We start from the raw sequence: 15,366 nt of genomic DNA, 5'->3' as shown, positions 1-15,366 counted from the left end.
TCATTCATTTCCTGTGTCTGGGCATGGTGTTTATCCTCTTGCTATCTTTGCCATCCTTTGCTTGTTTTCAGTTTTTTCGAACGATTTTGCTTCTTATCTGTCCCTCTCTTTTCCTATATTTTTGTCTTTTCTGCTATTTTTGTTTACTTTTAAACTACTTTTTTAAACTCTTTTCTTTTCTTCTTCCCTATCCTATTCCTTCTTAATTTTCTACTTCCTACCTTACCTGCCCAGACCATGGTGAAGCCAGGCGCCTTGAAGCTGCCCAGGCACTTGAGGGCCGCAGCGGCGGCGGGGAGGAGGAGCCCTGGACCCCGTGCCAGGACAGCATGCGGGCGATTGAGGGGGGAGCAGGTGACGCGACGGGAGATCTTCAGCCCGGAGGAAGTGGGCGCGCTGGTCTTCTTCGTCCAGCGCCGCCTGCCCAGGACCATCGCGGGAGGCGGCAGGATCGCGGCCGGCTACAACATCCGGGAGCGCCGGAAGCGGTGGCAGAAGGTGTGCTGGGACATGTCCCAACTCTCCAGGGTCCAGCGCACCTGCAGCCAGGCCACCCACCGCTGGACGGACCTCCTGAACCGGGAGCGCGACCTGCTGGACCAGCTCGGCTTGGAGATCCCCGGGCTTGGTGAGTAGTAGAAGCTATTTTATCACTCACTACTATGTTTTCTCCTGCTCTGTGTTGTTGTATTGCAAATATTTGTTTTTTACATGGAGCAAGCCAATAAAGCTGCTGACGATTACATTGTAGTTAAATTATATTTCAAAATCTTCTGTGCATTTCAGGTGCACTGCTCTCCTTCTCAGTGGCGTTGCTACTATGCTTATTTGTTTTCTATTTTGTGGTCTCATTGGCCTGAGTAACTATTATGTATGAGTGTACTTTACAGAACTGCGTAATGCTAGACACTAGGGGGCAGATTACATTTACAAGCCCCTTGCGCCACGTTTACGTTGCCTTGCGTGACGCAACAGTGGCGTAAACGTGGCGCATCCCTGCGAGTCATTTACAGCGTGACGCATCTAGGGAGATGCGTCACGTTATAAAGCCATGGGCCTGCGCCACAATGGGTGCGTTCCTAGTACGCAGGGTGGGCGGTCCAGCGGCTGTGCGCCTCGCAAAAGTGCCTGCGTGAAATCTACAAGATTTAACGCAGGCACTTCTGTGACGCTGCTACGTCAATTCAATTCCTTATGCCTGCTTGAAGCAGGCGTAAGGACTGACACAGCATGTTAAGTATTGGGTGGCCCTGAGCATTACTGGAGTTGCATTGCGTTGGCGACGTGACTCCAGCGATGCGCCGCTCTTACGTGACGAGATGCGTCACGCAAGTGCCTACCCTTGCGCCAGGGCGCGCCGCATTGTAAATGAGGCGCATCGTACGTGTCGCAAGGGTAGTTTTGCGTGACGCATTTGATCTGGCGCATCTCTGGAGATGCGCCAGAACGCGTAAGTACGTATGCCTCTAAGGGGCAGAATTGCAATTACCGTCGCATCCCTGCAAAGTAGCAGGGATGCACCAGTAATTGTGCGGCCCGCTACCACCACCAAACATGGTGCGCCGTATTTGCAATGCGGCGCACCATGGGCCCAAAACGTCACCGAAGCTTTACTGCTGGAGTTGCGTCGCAACAATGGCGCAGCTCCAGCAGGCGCTTGGACGCCTCCGGGCAGCAATACGCGCTTTACAAATATACAAAAAAAAAAATATATATATATACATCCAATGCTCTGGGGTACCCTATCTCCCCAATGCAGGGTCAAGCCGTATGTCTGCTTCAAGCAGGTGCAGGGTTTGTGTGACACATCATTGTCCTAAAGGTGACTGATTGAAATTTTGTAGATTTCCCTCAGCCACTTTTAGGATGTGTTCCAGCGCAGGAATGCCCTCCCTTGCGCCGGAACGCCCCCTGATGGCGCAGGGCTTTATAACGGGATGCATCTCCCAAATGCGTCACGTTGTTATAATATTATACGCCGCACCATGGCGCCTCTTTTGTTCAGCTGCTGCGTCACAAAAGTCACGCAAGAACGGAGCAAAAGAGCCGCAAGGGGCTTAAATCTGCCCCTTCCTTTGTACCCCTGACAATAAGAAAAATAGTGGCGGTGGATTGATAGTTTGACTATTTAAATGACTGGTTATGTAGCAGGCAACTGTTAGTGTTGTCACTGATCTGACTGAAATCACAATGGAGTTTGTCTGTCACTTTGCATCTTGCCTGCGGACTGCTGCCTGCCAGTCCTAGGTGAACCTTTCAGTACTTTGTTTAGTGAGTTACGTGACTTTCGAAGTCGCAGGTCCGCAAATCAATGAAAACTAACCCTAATCAATATAATTTCGCGGAAATATTTTGTTATTGTTGTTTTAAAATGTTTGACATTGACAAGCAACAATCATCCATGTTTTCTGTTCTTTCTTTCATGTTGTACGTCACCTCCCCCCAGGGGCGAGGGGACACAGGAGCAGCAGGCGGCGGCGGATGCTGTTGAACAGGGCCAGGATCGGGCAGGCGAGGGCTCCTTTGCTGGCCCCAGTAAGTTTTCATTTTAGACTAGTACCTATTTTTCCTAGCGTTCCTCATTTGATTTTTTTCAAAATCGTCTTTGATCTTCTTGTAGACTGTATCTAAATTCTTATCCTGCCTCTACTATGACTCCCTGTGGTATTACTAGATTATTCTTAGTAGTCTGTCTGTGTAGCTAACTAAGATTGCACGGTTGGCGAAACTCCCATTCTAGTCAGCAATAGCTCTATCAACTTAGTGCAGTCCTCTGGGATTGTCCATAATGTCTTTTGAAGTGTTCTATCTGCTTTGAAAATTCCCAACTATAAAATGTGAATGACCACCAAGAAAGAATAAGATACTACCTTTTGGTTTGGATAGGAGGACAATCCATACCACTACTGTTGCGGGGACAATTCTTCTGCAGAAACAGAACTATGGACAATAAATAGTGCATTGCTTATCAATTATAATAGGCGCTGTTAGAGTTTCCACATACCTCTGTGATAACAGACTTTGAACCCCCAATGTCCTTACTGACTGACTACATAGTGTGGCACAGTCATTTACCTCCCAAATTCATCGATGATAGATCCCCAATGATGATTATCCAACGCAGCTCAAGAGTACGGAGTGAGAGTCAAGAAGTGTCAGAGGCACGGACTCATGCTTGCAAAAATTGCAAAACCTTTCGCTCAGTCACTCTAGTCTGGACCAAAAAACACAGAGTCTATTTAAGTTTAAAAGCTTTATTAAAAGTAAACACATTTATTAAAATGAAGTCATAATAAAACTAAACGTTTAACTGATAATGGAAAAGTGGTTAGTGCTGACGATTAATTGAAGACATTTCTTGTGGTCGAGCCGAGCTCTCATCTGGTTTCAACTTGATCTTGTTGTTAGAAGTCCATCTTCTGTCTGTGTGGAGAAAAATGGTGCGTGTTAAAAAGCCAGCCTTCATCAGTTGTGCCAAAAAGTGCAGCAAGACAACACTCTTCCCTGGAAAAAGTGACATTTTTTTTTACTTTAGAGTAGACAGTCACAAATTACATTGTTTTCACATGTCTTCATTCCTAGACCAAATACTAGTGAGTGGTTTATTCTAACATTCTTAAATGTACTTTGTAGGTGGAACATCTGGTGGCGGGACCAGCGCGGAGGTGGTGGTGCTCGACACGGAGGCGGAGGGCAATTCTTCAGGGGAGGAGGCGGCGGCTGTAGTGCCGGCTGTGAGAGTTGAGACGGTGGTGGTGGCGGGCAGAGGTAAGCTCTTATATATTCCTTACTTATTGAGTTTGAAGACGTGGCTGGGAAGGAAAGAATATGAGATGCATGGCTGGGTGAATGATGAAGCAATGATGGGTGGAAGGACAACAGCCTGGGTGGGTGACACAGAAACTGTATGTGTCCATATACCTGGATCATGCCACTATCTGACTCTTAGATAGCATATGTGTATCTAGAGCAGGGGTACTCATAGTACGGCCCGCGGGCCGGTGGCGGCCCGGCAAGCCTTACTTGGCGGTGCGCAGACCTTGCAGACAATCACTGCTCCCCCGGCCCCCACAGAGCAGAGTGGAGATGCAGGGCCACAAAGAGGTGAAATAGAACAAAGCCTCTGCTCTGTGGGGCCGGGCGAGCAGTGATTGTCAGGGTGGAGATGCAGGGGCGCTACAACAAACAAAACCTCAATAATATGTTAATGGTCTTTTAAAGACCTGTTAAGTACTTTGGTTTGGCTGTCTGTGTGTGCGCGTTGAGGAAGCTGTCTCAGCCCGGGCTGAAGGCTGACACAGACAGACACACACACAGTGAGATGACAGAGGGGGAGGGAGAGGGAGGGCAGGAGGGAGAGAGAGATGGAGAGGGAGGGAAGGAGGGAGAGCAGGAGGGAGAGAGATGTATGTAAATGCTGGGTCTGGTGGCTCAGTGGATGAAGGCATCTGCTGCAGGGACCTGTGTGCAACCTCATGGTCACAAGTTTTCGTTTTGCTTTAGCCCCGCCCCCTCTGACTCCACCCCCACCAGTGCAGCCCTCGGCCACAAACTACACTGTAAATTTAGCCCCCGAGAGAAAGTTTGTGAGTATGTAACACTGCACCCGCACGTCCGTTCCAGTGTAGGAAAGGCAAGGACAAGAAGTTGTAATTTTGTCCAAATACTACCATCAATAGTAGCAGTAGTTTGTATTGCAAGCACAGCATAGATCCGGTTATTACGGTGGCCACTCCCTACCTCTCTTAATAAGTTTAGTAGTACTCAGTCATTCATGTGTGGATGTATCACTGGTCACTCAATAAAAAGCAAAGCACCTAAAGTCATCCCATATGTAAGCAAAAACATCCCATGTGAAGTGATAGATAATCAGATTATTTATCTTCTTCATTTTCCATTTCTAGTACTCATTTGCACTGTAGGGTGAAAGTTACATTAATTAAGCAGTAGCCCTTGTAACAGAGTATTCTCAGTGCCACCCGTAATAGAAAAGTAAGAGCTTCACCACCTGCATGTACTGGACTGGTACAGTAACACAAGTCTAGGTCACTCATCATGGCGTGCGTCTCTTTTTCTCGGGTGCAAGTTCACTGCGCTGGCATTATGCCGGCTTGCAGAAGATAACATACTAATTTTCCTAAACAAGAGACAAGAAGAAGAATAAGACTGGTGTACTTTCATAGTCGACTCCAATGGAAGTCCATAGTGCTCGTAGAATTTGTTCCTTAAACTCCCACTAATGTTAGAGCAAGGATGAAGAAGTGGGAGGTTAGATAGATACTGGCCTCAATAGTTATGTAATGCGCTTGCAAGTTGCTAGTTGTACTGTAACACAAATTTCTGCTGAATGATTGAGTTAATCTTAAAGAGCATTGGTTACAGACTATGTCTTTCTTTCTTCATATAGATGCTCCTTCCAAACCAACAAGGAGGAAGGAGCTGGCTAGAGCGACCCGGCAACGGAGGATCGATGCCACTGTTGCTGAATATCGGCGGCTGGTGGCCCTGGAGGACGACGAAAGTGCGCAGTCGACCACGACAACAACGTCGGCTGCACCGGCCTCCGTGCCCCCACGGGCTGCCACCCAGCACAGTGCTCCAGCCAGACCGAGCCTGGCTGCCAAAGCCAAACGCCGACGCCGAGCAGCAAGGACAACAGCTGCCTCTCACAGCCATTGCCACAATGTAGCCTAACAAATGGTAAAGTATTTGTAGTATAACTTGTACTTGCGTATGATTTGTTTGACATTGGCTAATACTGAAGCTGAGTAAGTCTAGAATATATCCTCGGATTCTTTCACCAGCCTGTTGCTATGACCTTATCCTCCCGAGCAAGTGTGTGAAATTATTGATGTCAGTTAGTCACACATCAAGCAAAACCACACAACCCGGGGGAAGAGGGTTAGGGTTTGTAAAATGGATAGGAATGGAGGTTTCATTTTGGGTAGGTTTTGTTGAGAGAAAAAAAAAAAGCACAGCATGGACAAACAATAATTGAACATAAAGAAATTTTTAGTTACAAAGCTAACCATAAATCTTTTACGTGACATAAAGGAAGTGCATTCACTACTGAATGCATTGTTACAGAAAAGTAAGTAGTACTTTCGACAACCGTGAATGCCAGAATGCGACAGTACAGGGCTACATTAAATTAGGTTAAAAAAATAGCCGAAGTAAAACATATAGAATGGCTGTAGGGATCAATTTAGAAGCAGAGAGAGATCCAAGAAATGCAGTCACACACACTCATTGAATAAAATAATGGATACTGTATCTGTATTGTTGTAGTTGTCCTGTTGAATTCGGTAAGTAAGTTGCATGCAGCAAACAATTCCTCTTATTAGCGGCACTCCTCCATTCCAGCTGACGCTTCGTCCATCAATGTTGGTGACCAGAAGACACCCTGTACACTGCCTGCCTGGCGGATGCTGAATTGCGGCTCGCTAATGTGAAGCCTGACTCCATCCTTTTTTCCCCATTGCAGACTGAAACCCGGCCTGTAATTATTGAACGAAAAACAGCACTGATAAATAAATATAAGGTATGTACGCTGTGTAGTGCAAAAAGTCACACTTTGATTTTCCTAATAGACAGTACAACATTTTTGAAAGTACGTACTCTGTCTGAGTCACCTTTTCAAGGATACATAAGTATGGGCGAATTAATTTAGCGGATCTTTCCCCTCAAGCTAGGTGTACTGTAAACTGTGTTTTAGAGCAAAATTAGACCTTACCAGCAGTGCTTCCACCCAGACCTTTACTAAAGCCAGTTGCAAAAATGTAGAAGACCCCCAATCAGATCTCAAAAAACGAGGCCTAGCAGAAAATTGGTGACAAAACGTACTTTGAAAGTAAAAGTAGGCCAAAATACCCCCTTACCCACCGTGGATTGTATTCAAACCACTTGCAAGCAAGCAAAAGTATCCATAGCCAGCATCGCTCCAAGACTCGAAACCCCCCCCCACCCAAACACATTCAATAGAAATACTGCTAACCCTAACGAGCCCTAAGTTAAGAATAATGGCAGAGGCTTTCTTTAACTATGCCAAATCCCCCCTTTCCTACCATGGATTTTCTTCAAATGACTTGCAAACAAAATTACACATTCTCACGAGTGCTCTAAGACCCCAGAACTCAGTTGCAAAAATCTAGAACACCCCAAAACACATGCAATCCTGCTGCTAGGGCTAACCCTAACGAACCCTAAGTTACAAAAAGTGCCAAAAGGCTTTTCCTTATGGATTTTGTCCCAACCACTTCTATCCGGTATTAGACCTTCCCAGGAATGCCCCAAGACCCGCCAACCCACCCGCCAAAAGGCACAACACCCCCAAACAGCCCAAAAGCAAAATCTCATACTTACAATATTTCTCGGCCTTCGGTTCAAACGCACTGTGTAGCTAGGCCATAACTCCAGTTCACCACCACGGATTTCCTGAAAAGCAAATGCAATCAAGATTAGAGTGTCCCAGCAGTGCTCCCAGACCCCGAAACTCACCCACAAACAGCCGGAACCCCCCCAAAGAGCTCCTCAAAGGCAAGCAAGTCAGCAAAAACATACAAAAAATTCCGCCTCCGATTTGGTCCAAACCACTTTTATCCGGTATTAGAGCTTCCCAGCAATGGCCCCAGAGCCATCAACCCAGGAGAAAACGAGTAGAAGACCCCCAAACAGCCAAAGAGCAAAAGTACAAAAATGGGGACTTAGTCATTTTTTGGCCAATTTCCCAAATCACTCCGCACGCGCTCTGCAGCTAGGCATTAACTCTCCTCTGCCACCATGGATTTACTTCTAACCTCTTGCAAAGTAAAGTATCCATAGCCAGCAGTGCTCCCAGACCCCAAAACCCACCCACAAACACCAGGAAGCCCCCCAAACAGGCCCCCGAAAACGCTACATTGAGCAAAATGTCAGAAATAACAAAAATAAATCCTTATGGATTTTGTCCCAACCACTTCTATCCGGTATTAGACCTTCCCAGGAATGCCCCAAGACCCGCCAACCCACCCGCCAAAAAGCACAACACCCCCAAACAGCCCAAAAGCAAAATCTCATACTTACAATATTTCTCGGCCTTCGGTCCAAACGCGCTGTGTAGCTAGGCCATAACTCCGGTTTACCACCACGGATTTCCTGAAAAGCAAACGCAATCAAGATTAGAGTGTTCCAGCAGTGCTCCCAGACCCCGAAACTCACCCACAAACAGCCAGAACCCCCCCAAAGAGCTCCTCAAAGGCAAGCAAGTCACCAAAAACACCCAAAAATTTCCGCCTCGGATTTGGTCCAAACCACTTTTATCCGATATTAGAGCTTCCCAGCAATGGCCCCAGAGCCGTCAACTCACCCGCAAAGAAGTAGAACACCCCCACAAGTGCTGAGTCTTTCTTCATTGGGCGTAAACCAGCCCTCTGCTTTGATGGAAATAGGAGTCTGGAGGAGGAGGATAGGGGAGCATGTTCTTCTGAACTTGGAAACCTGAGGAATGCAGACTGCGGCACCTTCAAATCAATAAGCAAACAAGTGAAGACAGTTCTGCTGATGGGCTTGTTTTTGTGATTAGGTGATTAAAGTTTGAGTTATATTAACTGTGCACAACAAAGAAAGACAGACACACAGGAATAAAAGTGAATAAGGACGAAAAAGAAAGTTATTGATTCATTGTCTCATTTTTAGGGCTGGGTGTCACGGTCCACGAATAAGAATAAGGCTTCGTCATCATACTCTGCGAATTCAGGCAGGGTGAACTCAGTGTCACCTGACAGAGAAGAAATTCCCTCATCTATGTTGCTGTCCACCGCGTCTTCATCCGGCGTGCTTTCTCATACTCTGTAATCTGGTGGTATGAGGTGCTGATTCATCTTGATCATTGTTAACCTCTCCACATTTTTGGGCGAGAGGCGGCTCCATTTGGAAGTTACAATGCCACCAGCAGCACTGAAAACACATTCAGAAGACACGCTTGCGAGTGGGCAAGACAAGTAGTTTAAAGCCAGGTTGGAGAGCTGTGGCCACAATTCTTTTTTCCCATGCCAATACGCCAATGGGTCAGCATTAACATAGACCTCTGTTGAGTCATTCAGATAGTCCTTCACCATCGACTCAAGGTGCTCCTCCAAGGTTCCTCCACTTTGCTTAGCTGTTGCTGTGACCTTTTGAGAACCAAACCCAAGCCGAGCTAGCCAATCCTCTTCAGCCTCCAATGTTACTGTTATGTCTGGTGGTGCAGATGATCCGGTTGCCGGTGTCTTTAACGGCTGAGAGGTCACTTGTGCCGCAGGTCCAGAAGTGGATTGTTGTGACTGGGGATGGCCTGCTGATGCTGATGTACTGCCTTTTCCTTCAATTTTCTGCCGTTCTCTTTCAAACCTCTTGGCTGAGGAGGCTAGCCACTGTTTGTACTTTGTAACATCTTCATCAGCAAAAGGAAAGAATGCTTGGCCTGCCAGCGCCTTTTTGTAGCGTGGATCCAGAATAGTAGCACAAATGTAATGCTGGTTTGAGGGGATCATTTTAAGACGTTCATCACCTTGTAGGCGCTCTAATAATTTCTCCGCCAGAACAAAAGGGTCTTGGTTTTCTTCATCTTTTTGAAACACAGAACACACCTCCTTCAGTTGGTGCTCCAGCATGTACAACAATGGGATAGCTTTTCCCAAATTACAGTCCTCCTTGCTGACTGCACGCGTGAAGAACTCAAAAGGACGAAGCATGCGTGTCAGGCTTTTAACTATGTCCCATTGCGCCGCACCCATCCTCAGGTCCTCCTTCTGAGCTGTACCCTGTGTTAAGAAATAGTGATCGAGTACCGTATACTGCTCATACAGACGCTCAAGCATGTAGAAGGTTGAGTTCCAACGTGTTGCCACCTCCTGGATGAGTGCTTTTACTGGCATTCGACGTTCATATAGCAGGCTCCTCAGATGCTTCCGGGCCTTAAATAAATGGCTGAAATGGTTGCACATTTTTCGGCAGGTGTCCACTACCCTGTACGCTGCACTGTCTTTATCACTCAAGAATTTTTTGACAACCAGGTTTATACAGTGTGCCAAACACGACACTCTGAAATATTCACCCAGCTCCATTACATTGGCGCCATTATCCGTGGAAACATAACCAATCTGGCGTTTTTTTGGGGACAGCCAGTCAAGGACCTTTGTGTTAAACACATCCAAAATGTTTTCTGCTGTGTGACGTTTCTCCAAACCAAACATGGCTAGTGTTGCATGTTTCCGAGCAGCTTTAAAAACTTGGTCCGGGTCAACACCTGCGTTTAGCTTTGCTTTAACCCCTGAAAAAGAGACCCAGTGTGCAGTGATGCACATGTAATCAGCGCCTGCGCCACTGGTCCACATGTCTGTTGTCAGATGTATAGTGTGAACAGCACTATTCTGCAAAGCTGCCCCAATCACCTCCAGAACATCTTCATGTAGTGCTGGAACCGCAACTCGGGCAAAATAGAACCGGCTAGGAACCTTCCATTTAGGGCAGAGCGCTGCCACTAATTCTAGAAAACCAACCCCTTCTACAAAAGAAAAAGGGAGAAGGTCCAGAGCTAGCATTTTAGCCAGCTTAGTGTTATACAGACGCGTCAGTGGGTGAATGCGTTCATATTGCGCTTCTGTAAACAACATCTTTTTAATGTTGTCCTGGACCAAGGATTTACGGGATGATGATGATGATATCTTCGACCCAGTTACGCTCGCTGATGAACTTTTTCGCATTGGTGTATCACTCTCTCCCACACTCTTAGTGTGGCTCACATGGGGTGTGCTGCTGACAGGGGTACTGGGTGTAAGTGAAGTGTTTGACACGTCTTCTTCCTCCTCGTCATCATCAGATGAAACATCAACGTTTTCATTACGTGCTATTCGGGCTTCCTTGATCGCCTGTAGGTGCGCAAACCATTGGACAGTGTGCTGTCTCCTAAGATGACCTCTCTGGCCTCCGGTACCATTGTTGGTACCAAACTTACCACGACTAACTCGAAGCTTACAAATGCTACAAATGGCTAAGTTTTCCTTTTTTGGGCAAACACTAAAGAAGTCCCAAACTGCAGACTTGAAATGTCTTTGGGGGCCGGAGGAGGCGGCGATACTGGTGGTGGTGGTCCTGCTGCTAATGCCAGATGAAGTGGAGGATGTGGATTGCCGAACTTCAGTACGTTTTGCACTTTCACCACCACTAATTGAGGTCAAGGTGGATGGAGGTCCCTTCTTGCGAGGAAGAAATATGGAAGCGGTAGATGTTGGTGTACTAGTTAACTCCAATGATTGTTGTGTTTCCATTGCCTCCTCGTCGACATCATCATCACGCTCAGCAGCTTCTCGGGATAGGGTCAAAATGTCTCTTTGCTGCATGCCCGCTGGGGCTGCAGTGACCTTTATGATGACTGGCTCGTCGTCATGAGAGGCTTCATCAGCAGCAGTATCCGTTACTTCTTGTTGAGCCTCATCACACTCCATAGCTATGAGTTTTTCGACGACCTTCCTTTTACGCTTAGGTACCTTTGTCAGATCATGGTGTGCCTCACTCTCAGACTGCCGTGATGGTTCCCAATCTTCATCCAGATCATCAGAAGGAGGTGGGCTTGAAGAAGATGTAGACACCCCCCTTGATCTTTTCCTTGCTAGGGATGTGGAAGACAATGAATGATCATCAGGAGGAGTGGCTTCCTCAAATGATACCTCGGTTTGATTGTCAATTTCCTGATGTGCCCCTACTTCGGGAGGAACAACTATTGTGGGCACTTGTGACCCTCCATGCACCTCTGTTTGGCATCTCCTTGCGCTGCCTCTCCTTCCACATGTACTTGGGCTTGTACTTGCACATGTTGCGGCTGTGGTTGTTCAACACTTGTCAGATGAGTTACAACAACCTGTGTTGATTCAGGGACATTGCTGCTACTTTCTTGCGATGAGCCAACATCACTGGTCGATGGTGATTGAAGAAGTACACTGACTGCCTCTGCAGCACTCAAGGGCTTTGACTTAAGTTGGCGTGGTGGTGGTGGTGGAGGCACTGAGCCCAATGGAGCGGGGGTGCTGCTCCCAGCTTGGTCCCCAGCAGATCCCGCTGCAGGCGTACTTTTTTTTTTACTCCCAAAAACGCGGCGGCCGGCACACCAGCCTCCTTGGTAACTTGCTTCTTCTGCTTCTTACTGGCAACTTTCTTGCTAGAGGAGCTACGGAGAACTTTTTTGGGGGCCATCTTCTTCAGAGCAGGTCAGAACAGCAGGCCGCAGTTGCACGAGTTGCAGAGTTGTCTGTGGCCAGACGTGACGTCGCGTGACGTTATGCTGCACACACACACCGCTGCAGGACATCTTCCTGGCACTGGTAGTTCTCTTGAGTCTTGTGCACCTAAAAGCAATGGAAGACAGAGGAACATCAGTTCAGTTATACACCCCAAAAAAATCGAAAAAAACCCAGAAAAATCAGCACAATCCCATGCCCTCCATGATGTTTAAGCTCAAGACACCCCACAGAAAGACTAGGCCCATGCAACACTCACTAGTCACTACCCCTGGTGAAAAGGCCACAACAACAGGCCAAAAAAACGAAAATCACAAAAAAATCAGCACAATCCCAAGCCATCCAGCCCCTCCATGATGTTTAAATTCAAGACAACCCACAGAAAGACTAGGCCCATGCACCACTCACTACCCCTGGGCATAATGGATGAAAGCTAGGCAAAATGGGTGCAGGCCTGAGAACACTGCCTGCATTCAAAATGGCCCCCTCCCTCACAGCACATGGCCAGGGCCTGTAGCAGCACTCAAAATGGCCCCCAACCACATGGCCTGTCCACAACAGGCCCAAAAAACGAAAATCACAGAAAAATCAGCACAATCCCAAGCCATCCAGCCCCTCCATGATGTTTAAATTCAAGACAACCCACAGAAAGACTAGACCCATGCACCACTCACTACCCCTGGGCATAATGGATGAAAGCTAGGCAAAATGGGTGCAGGCCTGAGAACACTGCCTGCATTCAAAATGGCCCCCTCCCTCACAGCACATGGCCAGGGCCTTTAGCAGCACTCAAAATGGCCCCCCAACCACATGGCCTGTCCACAACAGGCCAAAAAAACGAAAATCACAGAAAAATCAGCACAATCCCAAGCCATCCAGCCCCTCCATGATGTTTAAATTCAAGACAACCCACAGAAAGACTGGGCACATGCACCACTCACTACCCCTGGGCATAATGGATGAAAGCTAGGCAAAATGGGTGCAGGCCTGAGAACACTGCCTGCATTCAAAATGGCCCCCTCCCTCACAGCGCATGGCCAGGGCCTGTAGCAGCACTCAAAATGGCCCAAACCACATGGCCTGTCCACAACAGGCCAAAAAAACGAAAATCACAGAAAAATCAGCACAATCCCAAGCCATCCAGCCCCTCCATGATGTTTAAATTCAAGACAACCCACAGAAAGACTAGGCCCATGCACCACTCACTACCCCTGGGCATAATGGATGAAAGCTAGGCAAAATGGGTGCAGGCCTGAGAACACTGCCTGCATTCAAAATGGCCCCCTCCCTCACAGCACATGGCCAGGGCCTGTAGCAGCACTCAAAATGGCCCCCAACCACATGGCCTGTCCACAACAGGCCAAAAAAACGAAAATCACAGAAAAATCAGCACAATCCCAAGCCATCCAGCCCCTCCGTGATGTTTAAATTCAAGAAAACCCACAGAAAGACTAGGCCCATGCAACACTCACTACCCCTGGTGAAAAGGCCACAACAGGCCAAAAAAACGAAAATCACAGAAAAATTAGCACAATCCCAAGCCATCCAGCCCCTCCATGGTGTTTAAATTCAAAACACCACACAGAAAGACTCAGTGCACCCACCACTGAGTACCCCTGGGCAAAAGGCCCCAAAACAGCCCAAAAATCGAAAATTCCAAAATTGTAGTTGCAGCAACTGTAATGCCCCAAACAAACTTACTTGAGAAATTTCTAATCCAAAAGTGATCCAAAGAAAGTCAAAAAGGCCTCAAATCCAAATATCCAGCAGCATCCACAAAATGTAATCCTTCCAGCTCCAGATCCATATGAAAAGTGACCAGGAGATGGACAAAGCACTGGGAGGAGCCTGCTGGACAGGAACAGGAAGTTGAGGACTGTGGGGCACTTCCTTCCTCCCACCCCCCCCTCCCCAAAATGGACTCCTCGCAAAAAAAGTGCAGGCAAATGTCAACCTGAGGAGTTATTCAGATAAAAATCATCATTTCCAGAAGGATTATGCTGCTTGCTGGTGGATTTCTTGTGCAGAATTGCGAATTTTGTATTTTCGCGAGTGCGAGATTGTTGCTGCTCGCCGCATCTCCAAGCTCGCAATTGCGAAGTACCGCGATACGTGATCACGGCGTACTCGCGTTGACAAACTCTCGCTGTACAGGTTGGCAAGCCGCGATTACGTAATCGCGCTTGCCAAATTCTCGCGGGATCCCGCAGCAAGATCCAAAATGGCGCAGCACTCGCAAAATATCAAGAAAAATAACTCGGCAAACGATGAATGACGGTAGGTAAACGCCGCGCGCCGCAAAATTGTATCACCAAGAAAAAAAAAATCCGCTGCGTGCGAATTTCCGGATTTTGCGGGAAATTCGCGAATCTCGCGGATTGCGAATTTACCGAAAATCCGCAAAATCCGCGAGCGGAACGGATTTTATGCCCATGCTTAATCCTCATCCATCTGGAGGGAGTTGGCTGCTGTCAAAACACTACTAGCCTTTCTTTCCCAGATCACTCACCATATAGTATGCGTTTAATGAGACAATCAAGTGGTGGTGGCATATCTCAAGCGCTGTGGGGGGATGGTTCTTTCCCTCCATCATCTTTCCAGAGAGATTTGTGTATGTGCAGATTTGAGTCTTAATTGGAAAGAAGGTTTGCACCCGGTTCAGTGCACAATCAAAACACGTAATGCACTCTTATATTTGGACCACAACACACAAATATATTCAGTAAACAAATATATATAGAAAACATATTTTTTCTTTTTATTATTTTACTTCATTTGTTATTTTATCAAGGATAGGATTAATCAAAAAACCACAAAAATTACATACATAAATAGTTATCATACATTGAAAACAGATAATTCATTGATACATAAGAATCATAAAAAGCATGTTTTCCAACCACCAGAGAAAGTTCATTAGTACATATGCATCATGATGAACATATTTCAAACACCAATAGATAATATATATTGTGTCCCCACCGTATAAGAAGGAGAAAAAACAGGTGTAAGGAGACAAGAACCTGGAACAAAAATACCCCTGAAGAATTAAGTTGACCAGTCACAAATGTATATTAACATCTGCGTATAATCTTGAAAGCACTTGTTGCAGTTG

This window comes from Lissotriton vulgaris, chromosome 8 (genome assembly GCF_964263255.1).
Source record: "Lissotriton vulgaris chromosome 8, aLisVul1.2, whole genome shotgun sequence".
In the NCBI taxonomy this organism is placed as follows: Eukaryota; Metazoa; Chordata; class Amphibia; order Caudata; family Salamandridae; genus Lissotriton; species Lissotriton vulgaris.
This window is presented reverse-complemented; position numbering follows the sequence as displayed.